This window comes from Hoplias malabaricus, unplaced genomic scaffold (genome assembly GCF_029633855.1).
Source record: "Hoplias malabaricus isolate fHopMal1 unplaced genomic scaffold, fHopMal1.hap1 scaffold_105, whole genome shotgun sequence".
NCBI classification, from domain to species: domain Eukaryota; kingdom Metazoa; phylum Chordata; class Actinopteri; order Characiformes; family Erythrinidae; genus Hoplias; species Hoplias malabaricus.
The window spans coordinates 40245-63994 of record NW_027100813.1 but is presented as its reverse complement, the minus strand read 5'-3'; the positions used below and the strand labels follow the sequence as shown (position 1 = coordinate 63994).

The 23750-nt window shown below is 40.8% G+C and overlaps 32 non-coding genes and 41 pseudogenes across 32 annotated transcripts; all 73 read left to right on the top strand.

Annotated features, from left to right (window-relative positions):
* The first annotated feature begins 88 nt into the window (after nt 1–88).
* On the top strand, nt 89–197 carry LOC136681330 (5S ribosomal RNA; annotated as a pseudogene).
* A 202-nt stretch (nt 198–399) lies between these two features.
* LOC136681019 (5S ribosomal RNA) lies at nt 400–518 on the top strand. The gene has a single exon (XR_010797608.1). It is a non-coding gene; the product is annotated as a 5S ribosomal RNA (ribosomal RNA).
* Nucleotides 519–720: 202 nt separating this feature from the next.
* On the top strand, nt 721–839 carry LOC136681018 (5S ribosomal RNA). Its single transcript, XR_010797607.1, has one exon. It is a non-coding gene; the product is annotated as a 5S ribosomal RNA (ribosomal RNA).
* Nucleotides 840–1061: 222 nt separating this feature from the next.
* Nucleotides 1062–1180, top strand: LOC136681017 (5S ribosomal RNA). Its single transcript, XR_010797606.1, has one exon. It is a non-coding gene; the product is annotated as a 5S ribosomal RNA (ribosomal RNA).
* A 222-nt stretch (nt 1181–1402) lies between these two features.
* Nucleotides 1403–1521, top strand: LOC136681016 (5S ribosomal RNA). Its single transcript, XR_010797605.1, has one exon. It is a non-coding gene; the product is annotated as a 5S ribosomal RNA (ribosomal RNA).
* A 222-nt stretch (nt 1522–1743) lies between these two features.
* Nucleotides 1744–1852, top strand: LOC136681329 (5S ribosomal RNA; annotated as a pseudogene).
* A 202-nt stretch (nt 1853–2054) lies between these two features.
* Nucleotides 2055–2173, top strand: LOC136681015 (5S ribosomal RNA). Its single transcript, XR_010797604.1, has one exon. It is a non-coding gene; the product is annotated as a 5S ribosomal RNA (ribosomal RNA).
* Nucleotides 2174–2394: 221 nt separating this feature from the next.
* Nucleotides 2395–2503, top strand: LOC136681328 (5S ribosomal RNA; annotated as a pseudogene).
* Nucleotides 2504–2705: 202 nt separating this feature from the next.
* On the top strand, nt 2706–2824 carry LOC136681014 (5S ribosomal RNA). Its single transcript, XR_010797603.1, has one exon. It is a non-coding gene; the product is annotated as a 5S ribosomal RNA (ribosomal RNA).
* Nucleotides 2825–3046: 222 nt separating this feature from the next.
* On the top strand, nt 3047–3155 carry LOC136681327 (5S ribosomal RNA; annotated as a pseudogene).
* Nucleotides 3156–3357: 202 nt separating this feature from the next.
* LOC136681013 (5S ribosomal RNA) lies at nt 3358–3476 on the top strand. The gene has a single exon (XR_010797602.1). It is a non-coding gene; the product is annotated as a 5S ribosomal RNA (ribosomal RNA).
* Nucleotides 3477–3678: 202 nt separating this feature from the next.
* On the top strand, nt 3679–3787 carry LOC136681326 (5S ribosomal RNA; annotated as a pseudogene).
* A 222-nt stretch (nt 3788–4009) lies between these two features.
* On the top strand, nt 4010–4118 carry LOC136681325 (5S ribosomal RNA; annotated as a pseudogene).
* A 202-nt stretch (nt 4119–4320) lies between these two features.
* Nucleotides 4321–4439, top strand: LOC136681012 (5S ribosomal RNA). The gene has a single exon (XR_010797601.1). It is a non-coding gene; the product is annotated as a 5S ribosomal RNA (ribosomal RNA).
* Nucleotides 4440–4661: 222 nt separating this feature from the next.
* On the top strand, nt 4662–4780 carry LOC136681011 (5S ribosomal RNA). The gene has a single exon (XR_010797600.1). It is a non-coding gene; the product is annotated as a 5S ribosomal RNA (ribosomal RNA).
* A 222-nt stretch (nt 4781–5002) lies between these two features.
* On the top strand, nt 5003–5111 carry LOC136681324 (5S ribosomal RNA; annotated as a pseudogene).
* Nucleotides 5112–5313: 202 nt separating this feature from the next.
* LOC136681009 (5S ribosomal RNA) lies at nt 5314–5432 on the top strand. Its single transcript, XR_010797598.1, has one exon. It is a non-coding gene; the product is annotated as a 5S ribosomal RNA (ribosomal RNA).
* Nucleotides 5433–5654: 222 nt separating this feature from the next.
* Nucleotides 5655–5773, top strand: LOC136681268 (5S ribosomal RNA; annotated as a pseudogene).
* Nucleotides 5774–5975: 202 nt separating this feature from the next.
* On the top strand, nt 5976–6094 carry LOC136681210 (5S ribosomal RNA; annotated as a pseudogene).
* A 202-nt stretch (nt 6095–6296) lies between these two features.
* On the top strand, nt 6297–6405 carry LOC136681322 (5S ribosomal RNA; annotated as a pseudogene).
* Nucleotides 6406–6607: 202 nt separating this feature from the next.
* Nucleotides 6608–6726, top strand: LOC136681008 (5S ribosomal RNA). Its single transcript, XR_010797597.1, has one exon. It is a non-coding gene; the product is annotated as a 5S ribosomal RNA (ribosomal RNA).
* Nucleotides 6727–6948: 222 nt separating this feature from the next.
* Nucleotides 6949–7067, top strand: LOC136681267 (5S ribosomal RNA; annotated as a pseudogene).
* Nucleotides 7068–7269: 202 nt separating this feature from the next.
* On the top strand, nt 7270–7388 carry LOC136681209 (5S ribosomal RNA; annotated as a pseudogene).
* A 202-nt stretch (nt 7389–7590) lies between these two features.
* Nucleotides 7591–7709, top strand: LOC136681007 (5S ribosomal RNA). Its single transcript, XR_010797596.1, has one exon. It is a non-coding gene; the product is annotated as a 5S ribosomal RNA (ribosomal RNA).
* A 222-nt stretch (nt 7710–7931) lies between these two features.
* LOC136681266 (5S ribosomal RNA) lies at nt 7932–8050 on the top strand (annotated as a pseudogene).
* Nucleotides 8051–8252: 202 nt separating this feature from the next.
* On the top strand, nt 8253–8361 carry LOC136681321 (5S ribosomal RNA; annotated as a pseudogene).
* Nucleotides 8362–8583: 222 nt separating this feature from the next.
* Nucleotides 8584–8692, top strand: LOC136681320 (5S ribosomal RNA; annotated as a pseudogene).
* A 202-nt stretch (nt 8693–8894) lies between these two features.
* On the top strand, nt 8895–9013 carry LOC136681005 (5S ribosomal RNA). The gene has a single exon (XR_010797595.1). It is a non-coding gene; the product is annotated as a 5S ribosomal RNA (ribosomal RNA).
* Nucleotides 9014–9215: 202 nt separating this feature from the next.
* On the top strand, nt 9216–9334 carry LOC136681004 (5S ribosomal RNA). Its single transcript, XR_010797594.1, has one exon. It is a non-coding gene; the product is annotated as a 5S ribosomal RNA (ribosomal RNA).
* A 222-nt stretch (nt 9335–9556) lies between these two features.
* On the top strand, nt 9557–9665 carry LOC136681318 (5S ribosomal RNA; annotated as a pseudogene).
* Nucleotides 9666–9867: 202 nt separating this feature from the next.
* On the top strand, nt 9868–9986 carry LOC136681003 (5S ribosomal RNA). The gene has a single exon (XR_010797593.1). It is a non-coding gene; the product is annotated as a 5S ribosomal RNA (ribosomal RNA).
* Nucleotides 9987–10188: 202 nt separating this feature from the next.
* On the top strand, nt 10189–10307 carry LOC136681309 (5S ribosomal RNA; annotated as a pseudogene).
* Nucleotides 10308–10509: 202 nt separating this feature from the next.
* On the top strand, nt 10510–10628 carry LOC136681208 (5S ribosomal RNA; annotated as a pseudogene).
* A 202-nt stretch (nt 10629–10830) lies between these two features.
* Nucleotides 10831–10949, top strand: LOC136681002 (5S ribosomal RNA). The gene has a single exon (XR_010797592.1). It is a non-coding gene; the product is annotated as a 5S ribosomal RNA (ribosomal RNA).
* Nucleotides 10950–11171: 222 nt separating this feature from the next.
* On the top strand, nt 11172–11290 carry LOC136681265 (5S ribosomal RNA; annotated as a pseudogene).
* Nucleotides 11291–11492: 202 nt separating this feature from the next.
* Nucleotides 11493–11601, top strand: LOC136681317 (5S ribosomal RNA; annotated as a pseudogene).
* A 222-nt stretch (nt 11602–11823) lies between these two features.
* LOC136681316 (5S ribosomal RNA) lies at nt 11824–11932 on the top strand (annotated as a pseudogene).
* A 202-nt stretch (nt 11933–12134) lies between these two features.
* Nucleotides 12135–12253, top strand: LOC136681001 (5S ribosomal RNA). Its single transcript, XR_010797591.1, has one exon. It is a non-coding gene; the product is annotated as a 5S ribosomal RNA (ribosomal RNA).
* A 222-nt stretch (nt 12254–12475) lies between these two features.
* Nucleotides 12476–12594, top strand: LOC136681264 (5S ribosomal RNA; annotated as a pseudogene).
* Nucleotides 12595–12796: 202 nt separating this feature from the next.
* LOC136681207 (5S ribosomal RNA) lies at nt 12797–12915 on the top strand (annotated as a pseudogene).
* Nucleotides 12916–13117: 202 nt separating this feature from the next.
* Nucleotides 13118–13236, top strand: LOC136681000 (5S ribosomal RNA). Its single transcript, XR_010797590.1, has one exon. It is a non-coding gene; the product is annotated as a 5S ribosomal RNA (ribosomal RNA).
* A 222-nt stretch (nt 13237–13458) lies between these two features.
* Nucleotides 13459–13577, top strand: LOC136681262 (5S ribosomal RNA; annotated as a pseudogene).
* A 202-nt stretch (nt 13578–13779) lies between these two features.
* On the top strand, nt 13780–13888 carry LOC136681315 (5S ribosomal RNA; annotated as a pseudogene).
* Nucleotides 13889–14110: 222 nt separating this feature from the next.
* On the top strand, nt 14111–14219 carry LOC136681314 (5S ribosomal RNA; annotated as a pseudogene).
* A 202-nt stretch (nt 14220–14421) lies between these two features.
* On the top strand, nt 14422–14540 carry LOC136680999 (5S ribosomal RNA). Its single transcript, XR_010797589.1, has one exon. It is a non-coding gene; the product is annotated as a 5S ribosomal RNA (ribosomal RNA).
* A 222-nt stretch (nt 14541–14762) lies between these two features.
* Nucleotides 14763–14881, top strand: LOC136681261 (5S ribosomal RNA; annotated as a pseudogene).
* A 202-nt stretch (nt 14882–15083) lies between these two features.
* On the top strand, nt 15084–15202 carry LOC136681205 (5S ribosomal RNA; annotated as a pseudogene).
* Nucleotides 15203–15404: 202 nt separating this feature from the next.
* Nucleotides 15405–15513, top strand: LOC136681313 (5S ribosomal RNA; annotated as a pseudogene).
* Nucleotides 15514–15715: 202 nt separating this feature from the next.
* On the top strand, nt 15716–15824 carry LOC136681312 (5S ribosomal RNA; annotated as a pseudogene).
* Nucleotides 15825–16026: 202 nt separating this feature from the next.
* On the top strand, nt 16027–16145 carry LOC136680997 (5S ribosomal RNA). Its single transcript, XR_010797587.1, has one exon. It is a non-coding gene; the product is annotated as a 5S ribosomal RNA (ribosomal RNA).
* A 222-nt stretch (nt 16146–16367) lies between these two features.
* On the top strand, nt 16368–16486 carry LOC136681259 (5S ribosomal RNA; annotated as a pseudogene).
* Nucleotides 16487–16688: 202 nt separating this feature from the next.
* LOC136681204 (5S ribosomal RNA) lies at nt 16689–16807 on the top strand (annotated as a pseudogene).
* A 202-nt stretch (nt 16808–17009) lies between these two features.
* Nucleotides 17010–17118, top strand: LOC136681310 (5S ribosomal RNA; annotated as a pseudogene).
* A 202-nt stretch (nt 17119–17320) lies between these two features.
* On the top strand, nt 17321–17439 carry LOC136680996 (5S ribosomal RNA). Its single transcript, XR_010797586.1, has one exon. It is a non-coding gene; the product is annotated as a 5S ribosomal RNA (ribosomal RNA).
* A 222-nt stretch (nt 17440–17661) lies between these two features.
* Nucleotides 17662–17780, top strand: LOC136681258 (5S ribosomal RNA; annotated as a pseudogene).
* A 202-nt stretch (nt 17781–17982) lies between these two features.
* LOC136681203 (5S ribosomal RNA) lies at nt 17983–18101 on the top strand (annotated as a pseudogene).
* A 202-nt stretch (nt 18102–18303) lies between these two features.
* LOC136680995 (5S ribosomal RNA) lies at nt 18304–18422 on the top strand. Its single transcript, XR_010797585.1, has one exon. It is a non-coding gene; the product is annotated as a 5S ribosomal RNA (ribosomal RNA).
* A 222-nt stretch (nt 18423–18644) lies between these two features.
* On the top strand, nt 18645–18763 carry LOC136681257 (5S ribosomal RNA; annotated as a pseudogene).
* A 202-nt stretch (nt 18764–18965) lies between these two features.
* LOC136681386 (5S ribosomal RNA) lies at nt 18966–19074 on the top strand (annotated as a pseudogene).
* Nucleotides 19075–19276: 202 nt separating this feature from the next.
* Nucleotides 19277–19395, top strand: LOC136680994 (5S ribosomal RNA). The gene has a single exon (XR_010797584.1). It is a non-coding gene; the product is annotated as a 5S ribosomal RNA (ribosomal RNA).
* Nucleotides 19396–19615: 220 nt separating this feature from the next.
* LOC136680993 (5S ribosomal RNA) lies at nt 19616–19734 on the top strand. The gene has a single exon (XR_010797583.1). It is a non-coding gene; the product is annotated as a 5S ribosomal RNA (ribosomal RNA).
* A 204-nt stretch (nt 19735–19938) lies between these two features.
* Nucleotides 19939–20057, top strand: LOC136681202 (5S ribosomal RNA; annotated as a pseudogene).
* A 202-nt stretch (nt 20058–20259) lies between these two features.
* LOC136680992 (5S ribosomal RNA) lies at nt 20260–20378 on the top strand. Its single transcript, XR_010797582.1, has one exon. It is a non-coding gene; the product is annotated as a 5S ribosomal RNA (ribosomal RNA).
* Nucleotides 20379–20598: 220 nt separating this feature from the next.
* On the top strand, nt 20599–20717 carry LOC136680991 (5S ribosomal RNA). Its single transcript, XR_010797581.1, has one exon. It is a non-coding gene; the product is annotated as a 5S ribosomal RNA (ribosomal RNA).
* Nucleotides 20718–20919: 202 nt separating this feature from the next.
* Nucleotides 20920–21038, top strand: LOC136681256 (5S ribosomal RNA; annotated as a pseudogene).
* A 202-nt stretch (nt 21039–21240) lies between these two features.
* On the top strand, nt 21241–21359 carry LOC136681201 (5S ribosomal RNA; annotated as a pseudogene).
* Nucleotides 21360–21561: 202 nt separating this feature from the next.
* On the top strand, nt 21562–21680 carry LOC136680989 (5S ribosomal RNA). Its single transcript, XR_010797580.1, has one exon. It is a non-coding gene; the product is annotated as a 5S ribosomal RNA (ribosomal RNA).
* Nucleotides 21681–21900: 220 nt separating this feature from the next.
* On the top strand, nt 21901–22019 carry LOC136680988 (5S ribosomal RNA). The gene has a single exon (XR_010797579.1). It is a non-coding gene; the product is annotated as a 5S ribosomal RNA (ribosomal RNA).
* A 202-nt stretch (nt 22020–22221) lies between these two features.
* Nucleotides 22222–22340, top strand: LOC136681255 (5S ribosomal RNA; annotated as a pseudogene).
* A 222-nt stretch (nt 22341–22562) lies between these two features.
* LOC136680987 (5S ribosomal RNA) lies at nt 22563–22681 on the top strand. The gene has a single exon (XR_010797578.1). It is a non-coding gene; the product is annotated as a 5S ribosomal RNA (ribosomal RNA).
* Nucleotides 22682–22883: 202 nt separating this feature from the next.
* Nucleotides 22884–23002, top strand: LOC136681185 (5S ribosomal RNA). The gene has a single exon (XR_010797768.1). It is a non-coding gene; the product is annotated as a 5S ribosomal RNA (ribosomal RNA).
* Nucleotides 23003–23224: 222 nt separating this feature from the next.
* On the top strand, nt 23225–23343 carry LOC136680985 (5S ribosomal RNA). Its single transcript, XR_010797576.1, has one exon. It is a non-coding gene; the product is annotated as a 5S ribosomal RNA (ribosomal RNA).
* Nucleotides 23344–23565: 222 nt separating this feature from the next.
* On the top strand, nt 23566–23684 carry LOC136680984 (5S ribosomal RNA). The gene has a single exon (XR_010797575.1). It is a non-coding gene; the product is annotated as a 5S ribosomal RNA (ribosomal RNA).
* Nucleotides 23685–23750: the final 66 nt, after the last annotated feature.

The window sequence follows — 23750 nt, the reverse complement described above, 5'->3', positions numbered from 1 at the left end:
AGGTGGTCTACCGTTTACAGGCAGCTCTAAAACAAGTATTACTCTTAGAAGAGTATTTAGAAATAGTCTTCTACAGCCCGCAGTGATTGCTTACGGCCATACCACTCCTTGAAAGCCTGATCTCGGAAGCGAAGAAGAGTTGGGCCTAGTTAGTACTTGGATGGGAGACTGCCTGGGAATACTAGGTGCTGTAAGCTTTTTAGCTTAAGCTTCTATTATAAAGGCAGTAACCACAGTCATTTAAACACAAGAGAAGAAGAAACTTAAAAAAAAAACGAACTGGAAAGCCAATCATTTTTATTTGAGGTGTCAGGTGGTCTACCGTTTACAGGAAGCTCTAAAACAAGTATTACTCTTAGAAGAGTATATAGAAATAGTCTTCTACAGCCAGCAGTGATCGCTTACGGCCATACCACTCCTTGAAAGCCCGATCTCGTCTGATCTCGGAAGCGAAGAAGAGTTGGGCCTAGTTAGTACTTGGATGGGAGACTGCCTGGGAATACTAGGTGCTGTAAGCTTTTTAGCTTAAGCTTCTATTATAAAGGCAGTAACCACAGTCATTTAAACACAAGAGAAGAAGAAACTTAAAAAAAAAACGAACTGGAAAGCCAATCATTTTTATTTGAGGTGTCAGGTGGTCTACCGTTTACAGGCAGCTCTAAAACAAGTATTACTCTTAGAAGAGTATATAGAAATAGTCTTCTACAGCCCGCAGTGATCGCTTACGGCCATACCACTCCTTGAAAGCCCGATCTCGTCTGATCTCGGAAGCGAAGAAGAGTTGGGCCTAGTTAGTACTTGGATGGGAGACTGCCTGGGAATACTAGGTGCTGTAAGCTTTTTAGCTTAAGCTTCTATTATAAAGGCAGTAACCACAGTCATGTAAACACAAGAGAAGAAGAAAACTTAAGAAAAAAAAAACAACAACAAAAAAAAACGAACTGGAAAGCCAATCATTTTCATTTGAGGTGTCAGGTGGTCTACCGTTTACAGGCAGCTCTAAAACAAGTATTACTCTTAGAAGAGTATTTAGAAATAGTCTTCTACAGCCCGCAGTGATTGCTTACGGCCATACCACTCCTTGAAAGCCCGATCTCGTCTGATCTCGGAAGCGAAGAAGAGTTGGGCCTAGTTAGTACTTGGATGGGAGACTGCCTGGGAATACTAGGTGCTGTAAGCTTTTTAGCTTAAGCTTCTATTATAAAGGCAGTAACCACAGTCATTTAAACACAAGAGAAGAAGAAAACTAAAAAAAAAAAACTACAAAAAAAAAAAAAACGAACTGGAAAGCCAATCATTTTCATTTGAGGTGTCAGGTGGTCTACCGTTTACAGGCAGCTCTAAAACAAGTATTACTCTTAGAAGAGTATTTAGAAATAGTCTTCTACAGCCCGCAGTGATTGCTTACGGCCATACCACTCCTTGAAAGCCCGATCTCGTCTGATCTCGGAAGCGAAGAAGAGTTGGGCCTAGTTAGTACTTGGATGGGAGACTGCCTGGGAATACTAGGTGCTGTAAGCTTTTTAGCTTAAGCTTCTATTATAAAGGCAGTAACCACAGTCATTTAAACACAAGAGAAGAAGAAAACTAAAAAAAAAAAACTACAAAAAAAAAAAAAACGAACTGGAAAGCCAATCATTTTCATTTGAGGTGTCAGGTGGTCTACCGTTTACAGGCAGCTCTAAAACAAGTATTACTCTTAGAAGAGTATTTAGAAATAGTCTTCTACAGCCCGCAGTGATTGCTTACGGCCATACCACTCCTTGAAAGCCTGATCTCGGAAGCGAAGAAGAGTTGGGCCTAGTTAGTACTTGGATGGGAGACTGCCTGGGAATACTAGGTGCTGTAAGCTTTTTAGCTTAAGCTTCTATTATAAAGGCAGTAACCACAGTCATTTAAACACAAGAGAAGAAGAAACTTAAAAAAAAAACGAACTGGAAAGCCAATCATTTTCATTTGAGGTGTCAGGTGGTCTACCGTTTACAGGCAGCTCTAAAACAAGTATTACTCTTAGAAGAGTATTTAGAAATAGTCTTCTACAGCCCGCAGTGATTGCTTACGGCCATACCACTCCTTGAAAGCCCGATCTCGTCTGATCTCGGAAGCGAAGAAGAGTTGGGCCTAGTTAGTACTTGGATGGGAGACTGCCTGGGAATACTAGGTGCTGTAAGCTTTTTAGCTTAAGCTTCTATTATAAAGGCAGTAACCACAGTCATTTAAACACAAGAGAAGAAGAAAACTAAAAAAAAAAACTACAAAAAAAAAAAAAACGAACTGGAAAGCCAATCATTTTCATTTGAGGTGTCAGGTGGTCTACCGTTTACAGGCAGCTCTAAAACAAGTATTACTCTTAGAAGAGTATTTAGAAATAGTCTTCTACAGCCCGCAGTGATTGCTTACGGCCATACCACTCCTTGAAAGCCTGATCTCGGAAGCGAAGAAGAGTTGGGCCTAGTTAGTACTTGGATGGGAGACTGCCTGGGAATACTAGGTGCTGTAAGCTTTTTAGCTTAAGCTTCTATTATAAAGGCAGTAACCACAGTCATTTAAACACAAGAGAAGAAGAAACTTAAAAAAAAAACGAACTGGAAAGCCAATCATTTTCATTTGAGGTGTCAGGTGGTCTACCGTTTACAGGCAGCTCTAAAACAAGTATTACTCTTAGAAGAGTATTTAGAAATAGTCTTCTACAGCCCGCAGTGATTGCTTACGGCCATACCACTCCTTGAAAGCCCGATCTCGTCTGATCTCGGAAGCGAAGAAGAGTTGGGCCTAGTTAGTACTTGGATGGGAGACTGCCTGGGAATACTAGGTGCTGTAAGCTTTTTAGCTTAAGCTTCTATTATAAAGGCAGTAACCACAGTCATTTAAACACAAGAGAAGAAGAAAACTAAAAAAAAAAAACTACAAAAAAAAAAAAAACGAACTGGAAAGCCAATCATTTTCATTTGAGGTGTCAGGTGGTCTACCGTTTACAGGCAGCTCTAAAACAAGTATTACTCTTAGAAGAGTATTTAGAAATAGTCTTCTACAGCCCGCAGTGATTGCTTACGGCCATACCACTCCTTGAAAGCCTGATCTCGGAAGCGAAGAAGAGTTGGGCCTAGTTAGTACTTGGATGGGAGACTGCCTGGGAATACTAGGTGCTGTAAGCTTTTTAGCTTAAGCTTCTATTATAAAGGCAGTAACCACAGTCATTTAAACACAAGAGAAGAAGAAACTTAAAAAAAAAACGAACTGGAAAGCCAATCATTTTTATTTGAGGTGTCAGGTGGTCTACCGTTTACAGGAAGCTCTAAAACAAGTATTACTCTTAGAAGAGTATATAGAAATAGTCTTCTACAGCCAGCAGTGATCGCTTACGGCCATACCACTCCTTGAAAGCCCGATCTCGTCTGATCTCGGAAGCGAAGAAGAGTTGGGCCTAGTTAGTACTTGGATGGGAGACTGCCTGGGAATACTAGGTGCTGTAAGCTTTTTAGCTTAAGCTTCTATTATAAAGGCAGTAACCACAGTCATTTAAACACAAGAGAAGAAGAAACTTAAAAAAAAAACGAACTGGAAAGCCAATCATTTTTATTTGAGGTGTCAGGTGGTCTACCGTTTACAGGCAGCTCTAAAACAAGTATTACTCTTAGAAGAGTATATAGAAATAGTCTTCTACAGCCCGCAGTGATCGCTTACGGCCATACCACTCCTTGAAAGCCTGATCTCGGAAGCGAAGAAGAGTTGGGCCTAGTTAGTACTTGGATGGGAGACTGCCTGGGAATACTAGGTGCTGTAAGCTTTTTAGCTTAAGCTTCTATTATAAAGGCAGTAACCACAGTCATGTAAACACAAGAGAAGAAGAAAACTAAAAAAAAAAAACTACAAAAAAAAAAAAAACGAACTGGAAAGCCAATCATTTTCATTTGAGGTGTCAGGTGGTCTACCGTTTACAGGCAGCTCTAAAACAAGTATTACTCTTAGAAGAGTATTTAGAAATAGTCTTCTACAGCCCGCAGTGATTGCTTACGGCCATACCACTCCTTGAAAGCCTGATCTCGGAAGCGAAGAAGAGTTGGGCCTAGTTAGTACTTGGATGGGAGACTGCCTGGGAATACTAGGTGCTGTAAGCTTTTTAGCTTAAGCTTCTATTATAAAGGCAGTAACCACAGTCATTTAAACACAAGAGAAGAAGAAACTTAAAAAAAAAACGAACTGGAAAGCCAATCATTTTTATTTGAGGTGTCAGGTGGTCTACCGTTTACAGGAAGCTCTAAAACAAGTATTACTCTTAGAAGAGTATATAGAAATAGTCTTCTACAGCCAGCAGTGATCGCTTACGGCCATACCACTCCTTGAAAGCCCGATCTCGTCTGATCTCGGAAGCGAAGAAGAGTTGGGCCTAGTTAGTACTTGGATGGGAGACTGCCTGGGAATACTAGGTGCTGTAAGCTTTTTAGCTTAAGCTTCTATTATAAAGGCAGTAACCACAGTCATTTAAACACAAGAGAAGAAGAAAACTTAAGAAAAAAAAAACAACAACAAAAAAAAACGAACTGGAAAGCCAATCATTTTCATTTGAGGTGTCAGGTGGTCTACCGTTTACAGGCAGCTCTAAAACAAGTATTACTCTTAGAAGAGTATTTAGAAATAGTCTTCTACAGCCCGCAGTGATTGCTTACGGCCATACCACTCCTTGAAAGCCCGATCTCGTCTGATCTCGGAAGCGAAGAAGAGTTGGGCCTAGTTAGTACTTGGATGGGAGACTGCCTGGGAATACTAGGTGCTGTAAGCTTTTTAGCTTAAGCTTCTATTATAAAGGCAGTAACCACAGTCATTTAAACACAAGAGAAGAAGAAAACTAAAAAAAAAAAACTACAAAAAAAAAAAAAACGAACTGGAAAGCCAATCATTTTCATTTGAGGTGTCAGGTGGTCTACCGTTTACAGGCAGCTCTAAAACAAGTATTACTCTTAGAAGAGTATTTAGAAATAGTCTTCTACAGCCCGCAGTGATTGCTTACGGCCATACCACTCCTTGAAAGCCTGATCTCGGAAGCGAAGAAGAGTTGGGCCTAGTTAGTACTTGGATGGGAGACTGCCTGGGAATACTAGGTGCTGTAAGCTTTTTAGCTTAAGCTTCTATTATAAAGGCAGTAACCACAGTCATTTAAACACAAGAGAAGAAGAAACTTAAAAAAAAAACGAACTGGAAAGCCAATCATTTTTATTTGAGGTGTCAGGTGGTCTACCGTTTACAGGAAGCTCTAAAACAAGTATTACTCTTAGAAGAGTATATAGAAATAGTCTTCTACAGCCAGCAGTGATCGCTTACGGCCATACCACTCCTTGAAAGCCCGATCTCGTCTGATCTCGGAAGCGAAGAAGAGTTGGGCCTAGTTAGTACTTGGATGGGAGACTGCCTGGGAATACTAGGTGCTGTAAGCTTTTTAGCTTAAGCTTCTATTATAAAGGCAGTAACCACAGTCATTTAAACACAAGAGAAGAAGAAAACTTAAGAAAAAAAAAACAACAACAAAAAAAAACGAACTGGAAAGCCAATCATTTTTATTTGAGGTGTCAGGTGGTCTACCGTTTACAGGCAGCTCTAAAACAAGTATTACTCTTAGAAGAGTATATAGAAATAGTCTTCTACAGCCAGCAGTGATCGCTTACGGCCATACCACTCCTTGAAAGCCCGATCTCGTCTGATCTCGGAAGCGAAGAAGAGTTGGGCCTCGTTAGTACTTGGATGGGAGACTGCCTGGGAATACTAGGTGCTGTAAGCTTTTTAGCTTAAGCTTCTATTATAAAGGCAGTAACCACAGTCATTTAAACACAAGAGAAGAAGAAACTTAAAAAAAAAACGAACTGGAAAGCCAATCATTTTTATTTGAGGTGTCAGGTGGTCTACCGTTTACAGGCAGCTCTAAAACAAGTATTACTCTTAGAAGAGTATATAGAAATAGTCTTCTACAGCCCGCAGTGATCGCTTACGGCCATACCACTCCTTGAAAGCCCGATCTCGTCTGATCTCGGAAGCGAAGAAGAGTTGGGCCTAGTTAGTACTTGGATGGGAGACTGCCTGGGAATACTAGGTTCTGTAAGCTTTTTAGCTTAAGCTTCTATTATAAAGGCAGTAACCACAGTCATTTAAACACAAGAGAAGAAGAAACTTAAAAAAAAAACGAACTGGAAAGCCAATCATTTTCATTTGAGGTGTCAGGTGGTCTACCGTTTACAGGCAGCTCTAAAACAAGTATTACTCTTAGAAGAGTATTTAGAAATAGTCTTCTACAGCCCGCAGTGATTGCTTACGGCCATACCACTCCTTGAAAGCCTGATCTCGGAAGCGAAGAAGAGTTGGGCCTAGTTAGTACTTGGATGGGAGACTGCCTGGGAATACTAGGTGCTGTAAGCTTTTTAGCTTAAGCTTCTATTATAAAGGCAGTAACCACAGTCATTTAAACACAAGAGAAGAAGAAACTTAAAAAAAAAACGAACTGGAAAGCCAATCATTTTTATTTGAGGTGTCAGGTGGTCTACCGTTTACAGGAAGCTCTAAAACAAGTATTACTCTTAGAAGAGTATATAGAAATAGTCTTCTACAGCCAGCAGTGATCGCTTACGGCCATACCACTCCTTGAAAGCCCGATCTCGTCTGATCTCGGAAGCGAAGAAGAGTTGGGCCTAGTTAGTACTTGGATGGGAGACTGCCTGGGAATACTAGGTGCTGTAAGCTTTTTAGCTTAAGCTTCTATTATAAAGGCAGTAACCACAGTCATTTAAACACAAGAGAAGAAGAAAACTTAAGAAAAAAAAAACAACAACAAAAAAAAACGAACTGGAAAGCCAATCATTTTTATTTGAGGTGTCAGGTGGTCTACCGTTTACAGGCAGCTCTAAAACAAGTATTACTCTTAGAAGAGTATATAGAAATAGTCTTCTACAGCCAGCAGTGATCGCTTACGGCCATACCACTCCTTGAAAGCCCGATCTCGTCTGATCTCGGAAGCGAAGAAGAGTTGGGCCTCGTTAGTACTTGGATGGGAGACTGCCTGGGAATACTAGGTGCTGTAAGCTTTTTAGCTTAAGCTTCTATTATAAAGGCAGTAACCACAGTCATTTAAACACAAGAGAAGAAGAAACTTAAAAAAAAAACGAACTGGAAAGCCAATCATTTTTATTTGAGGTGTCAGGTGGTCTACCGTTTACAGGCAGCTCTAAAACAAGTATTACTCTTAGAAGAGTATATAGAAATAGTCTTCTACAGCCCGCAGTGATCGCTTACGGCCATACCACTCCTTGAAAGCCCGATCTCGTCTGATCTCGGAAGCGAAGAAGAGTTGGGCCTAGTTAGTACTTGGATGGGAGACTGCCTGGGAATACTAGGTTCTGTAAGCTTTTTAGCTTAAGCTTCTATTATAAAGGCAGTAACCACAGTCATTTAAACACAAGAGAAGAAGAAACTTAAAAAAAAAACGAACTGGAAAGCCAATCATTTTCATTTGAGGTGTCAGGTGGTCTACCGTTTACAGGCAGCTCTAAAACAAGTATTACTCTTAGAAGAGTATATAGAAATAGTCTTCTACAGCCCGCAGTGATCGCTTACGGCCATACCACTCCTTGAAAGCCCGATCTCGTCTGATCTCGGAAGCGAAGAAGAGTTGGGCCTAGTTAGTACTTGGATGGGAGACTGCCTGGGAATACTAGGTGCTGTAAGCTCTTTAGCTTAAGCTTCTATTATAAAGGCAGTAACCACAGTCATGTAAACACAAGAGAAGAAGAAAACTTAAGAAAAAAAAAACAACAACAAAAAAAAACGAACTGGAAAGCCAATCATTTTCATTTGAGGTGTCAGGTGGTCTACCGTTTACAGGCAGCTCTAAAACAAGTATTACTCTTAGAAGAGTATTTAGAAATAGTCTTCTACAGCCAGCAGTGATCGCTTACGGCCATACCACTCCTTGAAAGCCCGATCTCGTCTGATCTCGGAAGCGAAGAAGAGTTGGGCCTCGTTAGTACTTGGATGGGAGACTGCCTGGGAATACTAGGTGCTGTAAGCTTTTTAGCTTAAGCTTCTATTATAAAGGCAGTAACCACAGTCATTTAAACACAAGAGAAGAAGAAACTTAAAAAAAAAACGAACTGGAAAGCCAATCATTTTTATTTGAGGTGTCAGGTGGTCTACCGTTTACAGGCAGCTCTAAAACAAGTATTACTCTTAGAAGAGTATATAGAAATAGTCTTCTACAGCCCGCAGTGATCGCTTACGGCCATACCACTCCTTGAAAGCCTGATCTCGGAAGCGAAGAAGAGTTGGGCCTAGTTAGTACTTGGATGGGAGACTGCCTGGGAATACTAGGTGCTGTAAGCTTTTTAGCTTAAGCTTCTATTATAAAGGCAGTAACCACAGTCATTTAAACACAAGAGAAGAAGAAAACTAAAAAAAAAAAACTACAAAAAAAAAAAAAACGAACTGGAAAGCCAATCATTTTCATTTGAGGTGTCAGGTGGTCTACCGTTTACAGGCAGCTCTAAAACAAGTATTACTCTTAGAAGAGTATTTAGAAATAGTCTTCTACAGCCCGCAGTGATTGCTTACGGCCATACCACTCCTTGAAAGCCTGATCTCGGAAGCGAAGAAGAGTTGGGCCTAGTTAGTACTTGGATGGGAGACTGCCTGGGAATACTAGGTGCTGTAAGCTTTTTAGCTTAAGCTTCTATTATAAAGGCAGTAACCACAGTCATTTAAACACAAGAGAAGAAGAAACTTAAAAAAAAAACGAACTGGAAAGCCAATCATTTTTATTTGAGGTGTCAGGTGGTCTACCGTTTACAGGAAGCTCTAAAACAAGTATTACTCTTAGAAGAGTATATAGAAATAGTCTTCTACAGCCAGCAGTGATCGCTTACGGCCATACCACTCCTTGAAAGCCCGATCTCGTCTGATCTCGGAAGCGAAGAAGAGTTGGGCCTAGTTAGTACTTGGATGGGAGACTGCCTGGGAATACTAGGTGCTGTAAGCTTTTTAGCTTAAGCTTCTATTATAAAGGCAGTAACCACAGTCATTTAAACACAAGAGAAGAAGAAACTTAAAAAAAAAACGAACTGGAAAGCCAATCATTTTTATTTGAGGTGTCAGGTGGTCTACCGTTTACAGGCAGCTCTAAAACAAGTATTACTCTTAGAAGAGTATATAGAAATAGTCTTCTACAGCCCGCAGTGATCGCTTACGGCCATACCACTCCTTGAAAGCCCGATCTCGTCTGATCTCGGAAGCGAAGAAGAGTTGGGCCTAGTTAGTACTTGGATGGGAGACTGCCTGGGAATACTAGGTGCTGTAAGCTTTTTAGCTTAAGCTTCTATTATAAAGGCAGTAACCACAGTCATGTAAACACAAGAGAAGAAGAAAACTTAAGAAAAAAAAAACAACAACAAAAAAAAACGAACTGGAAAGCCAATCATTTTCATTTGAGGTGTCAGGTGGTCTACCGTTTACAGGCAGCTCTAAAACAAGTATTACTCTTAGAAGAGTATTTAGAAATAGTCTTCTACAGCCCGCAGTGATTGCTTACGGCCATACCACTCCTTGAAAGCCTGATCTCGGAAGCGAAGAAGAGTTGGGCCTAGTTAGTACTTGGATGGGAGACTGCCTGGGAATACTAGGTGCTGTAAGCTTTTTAGCTTAAGCTTCTATTATAAAGGCAGTAACCACAGTCATTTAAACACAAGAGAAGAAGAAACTTAAAAAAAAAACGAACTGGAAAGCCAATCATTTTTATTTGAGGTGTCAGGTGGTCTACCGTTTACAGGAAGCTCTAAAACAAGTATTACTCTTAGAAGAGTATATAGAAATAGTCTTCTACAGCCAGCAGTGATCGCTTACGGCCATACCACTCCTTGAAAGCCCGATCTCGTCTGATCTCGGAAGCGAAGAAGAGTTGGGCCTAGTTAGTACTTGGATGGGAGACTGCCTGGGAATACTAGGTGCTGTAAGCTTTTTAGCTTAAGCTTCTATTATAAAGGCAGTAACCACAGTCATTTAAACACAAGAGAAGAAGAAACTTAAAAAAAAAACGAACTGGAAAGCCAATCATTTTTATTTGAGGTGTCAGGTGGTCTACCGTTTACAGGCAGCTCTAAAACAAGTATTACTCTTAGAAGAGTATATAGAAATAGTCTTCTACAGCCAGCAGTGATCGCTTACGGCCATACCACTCCTTGAAAGCCCGATCTCGTCTGATCTCGGAAGCGAAGAAGAGTTGGGCCTCGTTAGTACTTGGATGGGAGACTGCCTGGGAATACTAGGTGATGTAAGCTTTTTAGCTTAAGCTTCTATTATAAAGGCAGTAACCACAGTCATTTAAACACAAGAGAAGAAGAAACTTAAAAAAAAAACGAACTGGAAAGCCAATCATTTTTATTTGAGGTGTCAGGTGGTCTACCGTTTACAGGCAGCTCTAAAACAAGTATTACTCTTAGAAGAGTATATAGAAATAGTCTTCTACAGCCCGCAGTGATCGCTTACGGCCATACCACTCCTTGAAAGCCCGATCTCGTCTGATCTCGGAAGCGAAGAAGAGTTGGGCCTAGTTAGTACTTGGATGGGAGACTGCCTGGGAATACTAGGTTCTGTAAGCTTTTTAGCTTAAGCTTCTATTATAAAGGCAGTAACCACAGTCATTTAAACACAAGAGAAGAAGAAACTTAAAAAAAAAACGAACTGGAAAGCCAATCATTTTCATTTGAGGTGTCAGGTGGTCTACCGTTTACAGGCAGCTCTAAAACAAGTATTACTCTTAGAAGAGTATATAGAAATAGTCTTCTACAGCCCGCAGTGATCGCTTACGGCCATACCACTCCTTGAAAGCCCGATCTCGTCTGATCTCGGAAGCGAAGAAGAGTTGGGCCTAGTTAGTACTTGGATGGGAGACTGCCTGGGAATACTAGGTGCTGTAAGCTCTTTAGCTTAAGCTTCTATTATAAAGGCAGTAACCACAGTCATGTAAACACAAGAGAAGAAGAAAACTTAAGAAAAAAAAAACAACAACAAAAAAAAACGAACTGGAAAGCCAATCATTTTCATTTGAGGTGTCAGGTGGTCTACCGTTTACAGGCAGCTGTAAAACAAGTATTACTCTTAGAAGAGTATTTAGAAATAGTCTTCTACAGCCAGCAGTGATCGCTTACGGCCATACCACTCCTTGAAAGCCCGATCTCGTCTGATCTCGGAAGCGAAGAAGAGTTGGGCCTCGTTAGTACTTGGATGGGAGACTGCCTGGGAATACTAGGTGCTGTAAGCTTTTTAGCTTAAGCTTCTATTATAAAGGCAGTAACCACAGTCATTTAAACACAAGAGAAGAAGAAACTTAAAAAAAAAACGAACTGGAAAGCCAATCATTTTTATTTGAGGTGTCAGGTGGTCTACCGTTTACAGGCAGCTCTAAAACAAGTATTACTCTTAGAAGAGTATATAGAAATAGTCTTCTACAGCCCGCAGTGATCGCTTACGGCCATACCACTCCTTGAAAGCCTGATCTCGGAAGCGAAGAAGAGTTGGGCCTAGTTAGTACTTGGATGGGAGACTGCCTGGGAATACTAGGTGCTGTAAGCTTTTTAGCTTAAGCTTCTATTATAAAGGCAGTAACCACAGTCATTTAAACACAAGAGAAGAAGAAAACTAAAAAAAAAAAACTACAAAAAAAAAAAAAACGAACTGGAAAGCCAATCATTTTCATTTGAGGTGTCAGGTGGTCTACCGTTTACAGGCAGCTCTAAAACAAGTATTACTCTTAGAAGAGTATTTAGAAATAGTCTTCTACAGCCCGCAGTGATTGCTTACGGCCATACCACTCCTTGAAAGCCTGATCTCGGAAGCGAAGAAGAGTTGGGCCTAGTTAGTACTTGGATGGGAGACTGCCTGGGAATACTAGGTGCTGTAAGCTTTTTAGCTTAAGCTTCTATTATAAAGGCAGTAACCACAGTCATTTAAACACAAGAGAAGAAGAAACTTAAAAAAAAAACGAACTGGAAAGCCAATCATTTTTATTTGAGGTGTCAGGTGGTCTACCGTTTACAGGAAGCTCTAAAACAAGTATTACTCTTAGAAGAGTATATAGAAATAGTCTTCTACAGCCAGCAGTGATCGCTTACGGCCATACCACTCCTTGAAAGCCCGATCTCGTCTGATCTCGGAAGCGAAGAAGAGTTGGGCCTAGTTAGTACTTGGATGGGAGACTGCCTGGGAATACTAGGTGCTGTAAGCTTTTTAGCTTAAGCTTCTATTATAAAGGCAGTAACCACAGTCATTTAAACACAAGAGAAGAAGAAAACTTAAGAAAAAAAAAACAACAACAAAAGAAAACGAACTGGAAAGCCAATCATTTTTATTTGAGGTGTCAGGTGGTCTACCGTTTACAGGCAGCTCTAAAACAAGTATTACTCTTAGAAGAGTATATAGAAATAGTCTTCTACAGCCAGCAGTGATCGCTTACGGCCATACCACTCCTTGAAAGCCCGATCTCGTCTGATCTCGGAAGCGAAGAAGAGTTGGGCCTCGTTAGTACTTGGATGGGAGACTGCCTGGGAATACTAGGTGCTGTAAGCTTTTTAGCTTAAGCTTCTATTATAAAGGCAGTAACCACAGTCATTTAAACACAAGAGAAGAAGAAACTTAAAAAAAAAACGAACTGGAAAGCCAATCATTTTTATTTGAGGTGTCAGGTGGTCTACCGTTTACAGGCAGCTCTAAAACAAGTATTACTCTTAGAAGAGTATATAGAAATAGTCTTCTACAGCCCGCAGTGATCGCTTACGGCCATACCACTCCTTGAAAGCCCGATCTCGTCTGATCTCGGAAGCGAAGAAGAGTTGGGCCTAGTTAGTACTTGGATGGGAGACTGCCTGGGAATACTAGGTTCTGTAAGCTTTTTAGCTTAAGCTTCTATTATAAAGGCAGTAACCACAGTCATTTAAACACAAGAGAAGAAGAAACTTAAAAAAAAAACGAACTGGAAAGCCAATCATTTTCATTTGAGGTGTCAGGTGGTCTACCGTTTACAGGCAGCTCTAAAACAAGTATTACTCTTAGAAGAGTATATAGAAATAGTCTTCTACAGCCCGCAGTGATCGCTTACGGCCATACCACTCCTTGAAAGCCCGATCTCGTCTGATCTCGGAAGCGAAGAAGAGTTGGGCCTAGTTAGTACTTGGATGGGAGACTGCCTGGGAATACTAGGTGCTGTAAGCTCTTTAGCTTAAGCTTCTATTATAAAGGCAGTAACCACAGTCATGTAAACACAAGAGAAGAAGAAAACTTAAGAAAAAAAAAACAACAACAAAAAAAAACGAACTGGAAAGCCAATCATTTTCATTTGAGGTGTCAGGTGGTCTACCGTTTACAGGCAGCTCTAAAACAAGTATTACTCTTAGAAGAGTATTTAGAAATAGTCTTCTACAGCCAGCAGTGATCGCTTACGGCCATACCACTCCTTGAAAGCCCGATCTCGTCTGATCTCGGAAGCGAAGAAGAGTTGGGCCTCGTTAGTACTTGGATGGGAGACTGCCTGGGAATACTAGGTGCTGTAAGCTTTTTAGCTTAAGCTTCTATTATAAAGGCAGTAACCACAGTCATTTAAACACAAGAGAAGAAGAAACTTAAAAAAAAAACGAACTGGAAAGCCAATCATTTTTATTTGAGGTGTCAGGTGGTCTACCGTTTACAGGCAGCTCTAAAACAAGTATTACTCTTAGAAGAGTATATAGAAATAGTCTTCTACAGCCCGCAGTGATCGCTTACGGCCATACCACTCCTTGAAAGCCTGATCTCGGAAGCGAAGAAGAGTTGGGCCTAGTTAGTACTTGGATGGGAGACTGCCTGGGAATACTAGGTGCTGTAAGCTTTTTAGCTTAAGCTTCTATTATAAAGGCAGTAACCACAGTCATTTAAACACAAGAGAAGAAGAAAACTAAAAAAAAAAAACTACAAAAAAAAAAAAAACGAACTGGAAAGCCAATCATTTTCATTTGAGGTGTCAGGTGGTCTACCGTTTACAGGCAGCTCTAAAACAAGTATTACTCTTAGAAGAGTATTTAGAAATAGTCTTCTACAGCCCGCAGTGATTGCTTACGGCCATACCACTCCTTGAAAGCCTGATCTCGGAAGCGAAGAAGAGTTGGGCCTAGTTAGTACTTGGATGGGAGACTGCCTGGGAATACTAGGTGCTGTAAGCTTTTTAGCTTAAGCTTCTATTATAAAGGCAGTAACCACAGTCATTTAAACACAAGAGAAGAAGAAACTTAAAAAAAAAACGAACTGGAAAGCCAATCATTTTTATTTGAGGTGTCAGGTGGTCTACCGTTTACAGGAAGCTCTAAAACAAGTATTACTCTTAGAAGAGTATATAGAAATAGTCTTCTACAGCCAGCAGTGATCGCTTACGGCCATACCACTCCTTGAAAGCCCGATCTCGTCTGATCTCGGAAGCGAAGAAGAGTTGGGCCTAGTTAGTACTTGGATGGGAGACTGCCTGGGAATACTAGGTGCTGTAAGCTTTTTAGCTTAAGCTTCTATTATAAAGGCAGTAACCACAGTCATTTAAACACAAGAGAAGAAGAAAACTTAAGAAAAAAAAAACAACAACAAAAAAAAACGAACTGGAAAGCCAATCATTTTTATTTGAGGTGTCAGGTGGTCTACCGTTTACAGGCAGCTCTAAAACAAGTATTACTCTTAGAAGAGTATATAGAAATAGTCTTCTACAGCCAGCAGTGATCGCTTACGGCCATACCACTCCTTGAAAGCCCGATCTCGTCTGATCTCGGAAGCGAAGAAGAGTTGGGCCTCGTTAGTACTTGGATGGGAGACTGCCTGGGAATACTAGGTGCTGTAAGCTTTTTAGCTTAAGCTTCTATTATAAAGGCAGTAACCACAGTCATTTAAACACAAGAGAAGAAGAAACTTAAAAAAAAAACGAACTGGAAAGCCAATCATTTTTATTTGAGGTGTCAGGTGGTCTACCGTTTACAGGCAGCTCTAAAACAAGTATTACTCTTAGAAGAGTATATAGAAATAGTCTTCTACAGCCCGCAGTGATCGCTTACGGCCATACCACTCCTTGAAAGCCCGATCTCGTCTGATCTCGGAAGCGAAGAAGAGTTGGGCCTAGTTAGTACTTGGATGGGAGACTGCCTGGGAATACTAGGTTCTGTAAGCTTTTTAGCTTAAGCTTCTATTATAAAGGCAGTAACCACAGTCATTTAAACACAAGAGAAGAAGAAACTTAAAAAAAAAACGAACTGGAAAGCCAATCATTTTCATTTGAGGTGTCAGGTGGTCTACCGTTTACAGGCAGCTCTAAAACAAGTATTACTCTTAGAAGAGTATTTAGAAATAGTCTTCTACAGCCCGCAGTGATTGCTTACGGCCATACCACTCCTTGAAAGCCTGATCTCGGAAGCGAAGAAGAGTTGGGCCTAGTTAGTACTTGGATGGGAGACTGCCTGGGAATACTAGGTGCTGTAAGCTTTTTAGCTTAAGCTTCTATTATAAAGGCAGTAACCACAGTCATTTAAACACAAGAGAAGAAGAAACTTAAAAAAAAAACGAACTGGAAAGCCAATCATTTTTATTTGAGGTGTCAGGTGGTCTACCGTTTACAGGAAGCTCTAAAACAAGTATTACTCTTAGAAGAGTATATAGAAATAGTCTTCTACAGCCAGCAGTGATTGCTTACGGCCATACCACTCCTTGAAAGCCTGATCTCGGAAGCGAAGAAGAGTTGGGCCTAGTTAGTACTTGGATGGGAGACTGCCTGGGAATACTAGGTGCTGTAAGCTTTTTAGCTTAAGCTTCTATTATAAAGGCAGTAACCACAGTCATTTAAACACAAGAGAAGAAGAAACTTAAAAAAAAAACGAACTGGAAAGCCAATCATTTTTATTTGAGGTGTCAGGTGGTCTACCGTTTACAGGAAGCTCTAAAACAAGTATTACTCTTAGAAGAGTATATAGAAATAGTCTTCTACAGCCAGCAGTGATCGCTTACGGCCATACCACTCCTTGAAAGCCCGATCTCGTCTGATCTCGGAAGCGAAGAAGAGTTGGGCCTAGTTAGTACTTGGATGGGAGACTGCCTGGGAATACTAGGTGCTGTAAGCTTTTTAGCTTAAGCTTCTATTATAGAGGCAGTAACCACAGTCATTTAAACACAAGAGAAGAAGAAAACTTAAGAAAAAAAAAACAACAACAAAAAAAAACGAACTGGAAAGCCAATCATTTTTATTTGAGGTGTCAGGTGGTCTACCGTTTACAGGCAGCTCTAAAACAAGTATTACTCTTAGAAGAGTATATAGAAATAGTCTTCTACAGCCAGCAGTGATCGCTTACGGCCATACCACTCCTTGAAAGCCCGATCTCGTCTGATCTCGGAAGCGAAGAAGAGTTGGGCCTCGTTAGTACTTGGATGGGAGACTGCCTGGGAATACTAGGTGCTGTAAGCTTTTTAGCTTAAGCTTCTATTATAAAGGCAGTAACCACAGTCATTTAAACACAAGAGAAGAAGAAACTTAAAAAAAAAACGAACTGGAAAGCCAATCATTTTTATTTGAGGTGTCAGGTGGTCTACCGTTTACAGGCAGCTCTAAAACAAGTATTACTCTTAGAAGAGTATATAGAAATAGTCTTCTACAGCCCGCAGTGATCGCTTACGGCCATACCACTCCTTGAAAGCCCGATCTCGTCTGATCTCGGAAGCGAAGAAGAGTTGGGCCTAGTTAGTACTTGGATGGGAGACTGCCTGGGAATACTAGGTTCTGTAAGCTTTTTAGCTTAAGCTTCTATTATAAAGGCAGTAACCACAGTCATTTAAACACAAGAGAAGAAGAAACTTAAAAAAAAAACGAACTGGAAAGCCAATCATTTTCATTTGAGGTGTCAGGTGGTCTACCGTTTACAGGCAGCTCTAAAACAAGTATTACTCTTAGAAGAGTATTTAGAAATAGTCTTCTACAGCCCGCAGTGATTGCTTACGGCCATACCACTCCTTGAAAGCCTGATCTCGGAAGCGAAGAAGAGTTGGGCCTAGTTAGTACTTGGATGGGAGACTGCCTGGGAATACTAGGTGCTGTAAGCTTTTTAGCTTAAGCTTCTATTATAAAGGCAGTAACCACAGTCATTTAAACACAAGAGAAGAAGAAACTTAAAAAAAAAACGAACTGGAAAGCCAATCATTTTTATTTGAGGTGTCAGGTGGTCTACCGTTTACAGGAAGCTCTAAAACAAGTATTACTCTTAGAAGAGTATATAGAAATAGTCTTCTACAGCCAGCAGTGATCGCTTACGGCCATACCACTCCTTGAAAGCCCGATCTCGTCTGATCTCGGAAGCGAAGAAGAGTTGGGCCTAGTTAGTACTTGGATGGGAGACTGCCTGGGAATACTAGGTGCTGTAAGCTTTTTAGCTTAAGCTTCTATTATAAAGGCAGTAACCACAGTCATTTAAACACAAGAGAAGAAGAAAACTTAAGAAAAAAAAAACAACAACAAAAAAAAACGAACTGGAAAGCCAATCATTTTTATTTGAGGTGTCAGGTGGTCTACCGTTTACAGGCAGCTCTAAAACAAGTATTACTCTTAGAAGAGTATATAGAAATAGTCTTCTACAGCCAGCAGTGATCGCTTACGGCCATACCACTCCTTGAAAGCCCGATCTCGTCTGATCTCGGAAGCGAAGAAGAGTTGGGCCTCGTTAGTACTTGGATGGGAGACTGCCTGGGAATACTAGGTGCTGTAAGCTTTTTAGCTTAAGCTTCTATTATAAAGGCAGTAACCACAGTCATTTAAACACAAGAGAAGAAGAAACTTAAAAAAAAAACGAACTGGAAAGCCAATCATTTTTATTTGAGGTGTCAGGTGGTCTACCGTTTACAGGCAGCTCTAAAACAAGTATTACTCTTAGAAGAGTATATAGAAATAGTCTTCTACAGCCCGCAGTGATCGCTTACGGCCATACCACTCCTTGAAAGCCCGATCTCGTCTGATCTCGGAAGCGAAGAAGAGTTGGGCCTAGTTAGTACTTGGATGGGAGACTGCCTGGGAATACTAGGTTCTGTAAGCTTTTTAGCTTAAGCTTCTATTATAAAGGCAGTAACCACAGTCATTTAAACACAAGAGAAGAAGAAACTTAAAAAAAAAACGAACTGGAAAGCCAATCATTTTCATTTGAGGTGTCAGGTGGTCTACCGTTTACAGGCAGCTCTAAAACAAGTATTACTCTTAGAAGAGTATATAGAAATAGTCTTCTACAGCCCGCAGTGATCGCTTACGGCCATACCACTCCTTGAAAGCCCGATCTCGTCTGATCTCGGAAGCGAAGAAGAGTTGGGCCTAGTTAGTACTTGGATGGGAGACTGCCTGGGAATACTAGGTGCTGTAAGCTCTTTAGCTTAAGCTTCTATTATAAAGGCAGTAACCACAGTCATGTAAACACAAGAGAAGAAGAAAACTTAAGAAAAAAAAAACAACAACAAAAAAAAACGAACTGGAAAGCCAATCATTTTCATTTGAGGTGTCAGGTGGTCTACCGTTTACAGGCAGCTCTAAAACAAGTATTACTCTTAGAAGAGTATTTAGAAATAGTCTTCTACAGCCAGCAGTGATCGCTTACGGCCATACCACTCCTTGAAAGCCCGATCTCGTCTGATCTCGGAAGCGAAGAAGAGTTGGGCCTCGTTAGTACTTGGATGGGAGACTGCCTGGGAATACTAGGTGCTGTAAGCTTTTTAGCTTAAGCTTCTATTATAAAGGCAGTAACCACAGTCATTTAAACACAAGAGAAGAAGAAACTTAAAAAAAAAACGAACTGGAAAGCCAATCATTTTTATTTGAGGTGTCAGGTGGTCTACCGTTTACAGGCAGCTCTAAAACAAGTATTACTCTTAGAAGAGTATATAGAAATAGTCTTCTACAGCCCGCAGTGATCGCTTACGGCCATACCACTCCTTGAAAGCCTGATCTCGGAAGCGAAGAAGAGTTGGGCCTAGTTAGTACTTGGATGGGAGACTGCCTGGGAATACTAGGTTCTGTAAGCTTTTTAGCTTAAGCTTCTATTATAAAGGCAGTAACCACAGTCATTTAAACACAAGAGAAGAAGAAACTTAAAAAAAAAACGAACTGGAAAGCCAATCATTTTCATTTGAGGTGTCAGGTGGTCTACCGTTTACAGGCAGCTCTAAAACAAGTATTACTCTTAGAAGAGTATATAGAAATAGTCTTCTACAGCCCGCAGTGATCGCTTACGGCCATACCACTCCTTGAAAGCCCGATCTCGTCTGATCTCGGAAGCGAAGAAGAGTTGGGCCTAGTTAGTACTTGGATGGGAGACTGCCTGGGAATACTAGGTGCTGTAAGCTCTTTAGCTTAAGCTTCTATTATAAAGGCAGTAACCACAGTCATGTAAACACAAGAGAAGAAGAAAGCTTAAGAAAAAAAAAACAACAGCAAAAAAACGAACTGGAAAGCCAATCATTTTCATTTGAGGTGTCAGGTGGTCTACCGTTTACAGGCAGCTCTAAAACAAGTATTACTCTTAGAAGAGTATATAGAAATAGTCTTCTACAGCCCGCAGTGATCGCTTACGGCCATACCACTCCTTGAAAGCCCGATCTCGTCTGATCTCGGAAGCGAAGAAGAGTTGGGCCTAGTTAGTACTTGGATGGGAGACTGCCTGGGAATACTAGGTGCTGTAAGCTTTTTAGCTTAAGCTTCTATTATAAAGGCAGTAACCACAGTCATGTAAACACAAGAGAAGAAGAAAACTTAAGAAAAAAAACGAACTGGAAAGCCAATCATTTTCATTTGAGGTGTCAGGTGGTCTACCGTTTACAGGCAGCTCTAAAACAAGTATTACTCTTAGAAGAGTATATAGAAATAGTCTTCTACAGCCCGCAGTGATCGCTTACGGCCATACCACTCCTTGAAAGCCCGATCTCGTCTGATCTCGGAAGCGAAGAAGAGTTGGGCCTAGTTAGTACTTGGATGGGAGACTGCCTGGGAATACTAGGTTCTGTAAGCTTTTTAGCTTAAGCTTCTATTATAAAGGCAGTAACCACAGTCATTTAAACACAAGAGAAGAAGAAACTTAAAAAAAAAACGAACTGGAAAGCCAATCATTTTCATTTGAGGTGTCAGGTGGTCTACCGTTTACAGGCAGCTCTAAAACAAGTATTACTCTTAGAAGAGTATATAGAAATAGTCTTCTACAGCCCGCAGTGATCGCTTACGGCCATACCACTCCTTGAAAGCCCGATCTCGTCTGATCTCGGAAGCGAAGAAGAGTTGGGCCTAGTTAGTACTTGGATGGGAGACTGCCTGGGAATACTAGGTGCTGTAAGCTCTTTAGCTTAAGCTTCTATTATAAAGGCAGTAACCACAGTCATGTAAACACAAGAGAAGAAGAAAACTTAAGAAAAAAAAAACAACAGCAAAAAAACGAACTGGAAAGCCAATCATTTTCATTTGAGGTGTCAGGTGGTCTACCGTTTACAGGCAGCTCTAAAACAAGTATTACTCTTAGAAGAGTATTTAGAAATAGTCTTCTACAGCCCGCAGTGATTGCTTACGGCCATACCACTCCTTGAAAGCCCGATCTCGTCTGATCTCGGAAGCGAAGAAGAGTTGGGCCTAGTTAGTACTTGGATGGGAGACTGCCTGGGAATACTAGGTGCTGTAAGCTTTTTAGCTTAAGCTTCTATTATAAAGGCAGTAACCACAGTCATTTAAACACAAGAGAAGAAGAAACTTAAAAAAAAAACGAACTGGAAAGCCAATCATTTTCATTTGAGGTGTCAGGTGGTCTACCGTTTACAGGCAGCTCTAAAACAAGTATTACTCTTAGAAGAGTATTTAGAAATAGTCTTCTACAGCCAGCAGTGATCGCTTACGGCCATACCACTCCTTGAAAGCCCGATCTCGTCTGATCTCGGAAGCGAAGAAGAGTTGGGCCTCGTTAGTACTTGGATGGGAGACTGCCTGGGAATACTAGGTGCTGTAAGCTTTTTAGCTTAAGCTTCTATTATAAAGGCAGTAACCACAGTCATTTAAACACAAGAGAAGAAGAAACTTAAAAAAAAAACGAACTGGAAAGCCAATCATTTTCATTTGAGGTGTCAGGTGGTCTACCGTTTACAGGCAGCTCTAAAACAAGTATTACTCTTAGAAGAGTATATAGAAATAGTCTTCTACAGCCCGCAGTGATCGCTTACGGCCATACCACTCCTTGAAAGCCCGATCTCGTCTGATCTCGGAAGCGAAGAAGAGTTGGGCCTAGTTAGTACTTGGATGGGAGACTGCCTGGGAATACTAGGTTCTGTAAGCTTTTTAGCTTAAGCTTCTATTATAAAGGCAGTAACCACAGTCATTTAAACACAAGAGAAGAAGAAACTTAAAAAAAAAACGAACTGGAAAGCCAATCATTTTCATTTGAGGTGTCAGGTGGTCTACCGTTTACAGGCAGCTCTAAAACAAGTATTACTCTTAGAAGAGTATATAGAAATAGTCTTCTACAGCCCGCAGTGATCGCTTACGGCCATACCACTCCTTGAAAGCCCGATCTCGTCTGATCTCGGAAGCGAAGAAGAGTTGGGCCTAGTTAGTACTTGGATGGGAGACTGCCTGGGAATACTAGGTGCTGTAAGCTCTTTAGCTTAAGCTTCTATTATAAAGGCAGTAACCACAGTCATGTAAACACAAGAGAAGAAGAAAACTTAAGAAAAAAAAAACAACAGCAAAAAAACGAACTGGAAAGCCAATCATTTTCATTTGAGGTGTCAGGTGGTCTACCGTTTACAGGCAGCTCTAAAACAAGTATTACTCTTAGAAGAGTATTTAGAAATAGTCTTCTACAGCCCGCAGTGATTGCTTACGGCCATACCACTCCTTGAAAGCCCGATCTCGTCTGATCTCGGAAGCGAAGAAGAGTTGGGCCTAGTTAGTACTTGGATGGGAGACTGCCTGGGAATACTAGGTGCTGTAAGCTTTTTAGCTTAAGCTTCTATTATAAAGGCAGTAACCACAGTCATTTAAACACAAGAGAAGAAGAAACTTAAAAAAAAAACGAACTGGAAAGCCAATCATTTTTATTTGAGGTGTCAGGTGGTCTACCGTTTACAGGCAGCTCTAAAACAAGTATTACTCTTAGAAGAGTATATAGAAATAGTCTTCTACAGCCAGCAGTGATCGCTTACGGCCATACCACTCCTTGAAAGCCCGATCTCGTCTGATCTCGGAAGCGAAGAAGAGTTGGGCCTCGTTAGTACTTGGATGGGAGACTGCCTGGGAATACTAGGTGCTGTAAGCTTTTTAGCTTAAGCTTCTATTATAAAGGCAGTAACCACAGTCATTTAAACACAAGAGAAGAAGAAAACTTAAGAAAAAAAAAACAACAACAAAAAAAAACGAACTGGAAAGCCAATCATTTTTATTTGAGGTGTCAGGTGGTCTACCGTTTACAGGCAGCTCTAAAACAAGTATTACTCTTAGAAGAGTATATAGAAATAGTCTTCTACAGCCCGCAGTGATTGCTTACGGCCATACCACTCCTTGAAAGCCCGATCTCGTCTGATCTCGGAAGCGAAGAAGAGTTGGGCCTAGTTAGTACTTGGATGGGAGACTGCCTGGGAATACTAGGTGCTGTAAGCTTTTTAGCTTAAGCTTCTATTATAAAGGCAGTAACCACAGTCATTTAAACACAAGAGAAGAAGAAACTTAAAAAAAAAACGAACTGGAAAGCCAATCATTTTTATTTGAGGTGTCAGGTGGTCTACCGTTTACAGGCAGCTCTAAAACAAGTATTACTCTTAGAAGAGTATATAGAAATAGTCTTCTACAGCCCGCAGTGATCACTTACGGCCATACCACTCCTTGAAAGCCCGATCTCGTCTGATCTCGGAAGCGAAGAAGAGTTGGGCCTAGTTAGTACTTGGATGGGAGACTGCCTGGGAATACTAGGTGCTGTAAGCTTTTTAGCTTAAGCTTCTATTATAAAGGCAGTAACCACAGTCATGTAAACACAAGAGAAGAAGAAAACTTAAGAAAAAAAAAACAACAACAAAAAAAAACGAACTGGAAAGCCAATCATTTTCATTTGAGGTGTCAGGTGGTCTACCGTTTACAGGCAGCTCTAAAACAAGTATTACTCTTAGAAGAGTATATAGAAATAGTCTTCTACAGCCCGCAGTGATCGCTTACGGCCATACCACTCCTTGAAAGCCCGATCTCGTCTGATCTCGGAAGCGAAGAAGAGTTGGGCCTAGTTAGTACTTGGATGGGAGACTGCCTGGGAATACTAGGTGCTGTAAGCTTTTTAGCTTAAGCTTCTATTATAAAGGCAGTAACCACAGTCATGTAAACACAAGAGAAGAAGAAAACTTAAGAAAAAAAAAACAACAACAAAAAAAAACGAACTGGAAAGCCAATCATTTTCATTTGAGGTGTCAGGTGGTCTACCGTTTACAGGCAGCTCTAAAACAAGTATTACTCTTAGAAGAGTATTTAGAAATAGTCTTCTACAGCCCGCAGTGATTGCTTACGGCCATACCACTCCTTGAAAGCCCGATCTCGTCTGATCTCGGAAGCGAAGAAGAGTTGGGCCTAGTTAGTACTTGGATGGGAGACTGCCTGGGAATACTAGGTGCTGTAAGCTTTTTAGCTTAAGCTTCTATTATAAAGGCAGTAACCACAGTCATTTAAACACAAGAGAAGAAGAAAC